Source organism: Somniosus microcephalus, chromosome 6, assembly GCF_052327205.1.
Source record: "Somniosus microcephalus isolate GS21.2 chromosome 6, FLI_Smic_1.0, whole genome shotgun sequence".
Classification (NCBI taxonomy): Eukaryota; Metazoa; Chordata; class Chondrichthyes; order Squaliformes; family Somniosidae; genus Somniosus; species Somniosus microcephalus.
The window spans coordinates 245,453,360-245,456,169 of NC_140992.1; the positions used below are offsets into that span (position 1 = coordinate 245,453,360).

The 2,810-nt window shown below is 48.9% G+C and overlaps 1 pseudogene; it reads right to left on the minus strand.

Annotated features, from left to right (window-relative positions):
• Window positions 1-1,403: 1,403 nt before the first annotated feature.
• Window positions 1,404-2,589, minus strand: LOC147116619 (uncharacterized; annotated as a pseudogene).
• Window positions 2,590-2,810: the final 221 nt, after the last annotated feature.

The following is a 2,810-nucleotide window of genomic DNA, read 5'->3' on the forward strand; positions in this document are numbered from 1 at the left end:
CCTCGCACTTGAAGCGGCTCCCGGCCTCTGGCTCACCCGCTCGCGCGTTTCACCGCGGCTCTTATCAGGGATTGCGATCGCCCTTATCTTCTCCAACTTCCCCAGCCCTGTCTTTGCAGCCAACACTGCACGGCTTACCCCACCACCTAGGTTGAACAAGGAAACTGCAGAAAGACTTCTGTCAGTCGCTGGAAGCTGTCAGGATGTTTGCTGCACTCCAGTGCTCAGTCGCTGATGGAGGCTTCAGAGTCCTAAAGCCTGTCGCTTCTAGTGGGGTGGTGATGTTTGAAACCTCTCTTCAACTGCCGCAGGGTAAGAACCTGACTCGTCGCCAGTGTTAAGTATGTGTATTGTATTGAACAATTAACACAAAGACTTAAACGTATAACTCAAACAGGTCTTTACTGGTTGGAGGTAGGGACTATACATAGGTCTTTACTTCATGCCCACAGGCGGGAACTGAGGGGAGATCAGTACCCACAGTACTATTTATACCCCTATGGCCAGGAGTGGTACTGCGTATCACTACGCCCAACAAGTAGTGCAGTCCTGTCCATAGGTTCAAAGTAGCACACATATTACATACACAACATGTGACTGTGGTTGGTTTCAGGTTTCTCCTCACCATTGTATTGTGTATTGGAATGTATGGAATGTGTTGTGTGTAGGGCTCCGCCCATACCTGGCCTCTATGTAAGCCAGCTCAGTCTGGCCTCACAGCCAGTACTGCAGACCTCCAGGGAAAATACCTCTCTCCACTGCGTGTTATCTTCTAAGTTAATAAAAGCCTTGTTTTGTTTCGCTAACATCGAGTCTCGGGATTATTGAGGCACATCAGAAGACAATTCCTTATCTTGTCTCCCCCTCCCTGTGGTACATATTTGATGTGATTTAGTCTTACTGCTGATGTGTTTTGCCCAAGGTTAAAGTGTTTTTCATTGAGGCCAGGAAGTCCATTGTTCCAGCAAAACTGGCATCGTTGTCTTATCCAATTGAAGATCCATTGAAACCCATTAAAACAAGAAGTCTCATTGTCCAAAGTTAAATCATTTATTCACCGTTAAATCACCTATCAAGACACTCATTGTCCAAAGTAAATGTCTTTTCCAAAGTTAAATTGGAACTCACAGGTGTGTCTGTGCTTCTAGGTCCAACTGCCCCTACCACTGGGCCAAACAGGCAGCTGGTCGAACAGCAGTAACAATCATACAAAATGTAAAAATCCTTGGGGCCTGCGCCAATGCTTACAGGCCCCCCTTTGATATTTCAATGTCCCCACTGGAATATCAAGCATCCTTGTCTTCTTCCGCTGCGTAGAAGCATCGTGAGCCCCAACCAAGCCGTTCGTTACCTTTAAAATCCCCAGGTTCTGTTCTTTAATCACAAATACATACCTATACAACTTGTTGCAGAGAACAAAACTCCTGGTTACCCTTTAATCAGGGCCTGCCAACAACTTTGGAGTGCCTTGCTTCGCTTTTTACAGGAGAGCCGTAACAAGTACAATCCCACCAAACTCTGTATGATTACAAGAGTGTGCGAACATACCCGGATCCACGGAGGGATCTCGACATTTAACCCAATGTCCCACCAGGGCGGGGAAATCATCCCTTTAATTTCCTCCCCTGTGTCCTGGTTTCACTGTTCGAGCATGTAAAAATGTTTTTGTGACAGCTCAACGGCTTTTATTAATTTTGTGAGGTGTTCGGGCAGAGGCTGTATCTCGTACCCGAACCTTGTAACTTACTGCTGCAGATTCTGTACCGTGTTGTTTACCACGAGGTTTACTGTGGATGACTCTGAAATGGGAAGGATGCGCTCTTGCGCCACCTGAACTTCTGTGTGGGGTTTGAAGCAGAAAGTTGAATCGGTGACAGGGCACCAAGTGTCGTTGTATACCCGATACTGGTCCACGCTTGTCGTGATGCAGTACGCCCCGTCGCCCGCGTATGCTACCTGAGGTGGAACGTGGCTCTGGGCCATCACCTCCATGGTGCAATTGATGGGCTCTGCACTTTCCGATTCAAACCCACACACTGGTCGATCGAACGCGTTCAGGTGCTGGGGACACAATATTACGTGTGCGCCCCTGCTCTGGCGCCCCTTGATGTCAGTGCTGGTCATGGCATGCTCCCACTTTATAACAAACGGTGGGGCCCCATGATACCGCACATGCACCCCGTCCCTCAAGACGCCAATGTTATCGACCCGGTATACCGGCACTGGCTGCGGTGACCCGCCCATTACCGGCATCCGCAGTACAATCCCCATAACCGTGTGGTTGGACCGTCCGCAATCAATTGGGACTGGGTAAGCTTCGGAAGCTAATCGGAGCTGACATGGGCTCATCGAATTATGATACGGGCTGAGCGCTGTGAGGTGCCGGTTGCTAACCCACAACGGGATGCGACCTTGTTGTAAGTCCTCCAGATTACTGCATCCCTCGTTTAGCAACCACTCACCGTACAACACACACGCATCACTTCTGGCTGTCTGTGCCGAGGCATTCCTGTCCTCCCGTATCAAATCGTTGATGGTCTTGGCGTGTGTCTCCAGCTCAGCAATGACCTATTTTAAATGAATGGTCATCGCCTGGTCTTCGTTTAGCTCCGAACCTTCCACCTCGTTCCCTTCTCCCAGTATCTTTTGCAACTGGTCCTTTAAACTATTAATCTGCATCTGCAGCTGGATATCATCATACTATTGACGAGGGATGTGCCCGTGCTAAAAGCCATGGCCATTTCATTAACTGTCCCTTGCCTTTGTCTACCCAGATTGCCTCTATCGTACGCATCCATGCCATACAGTTT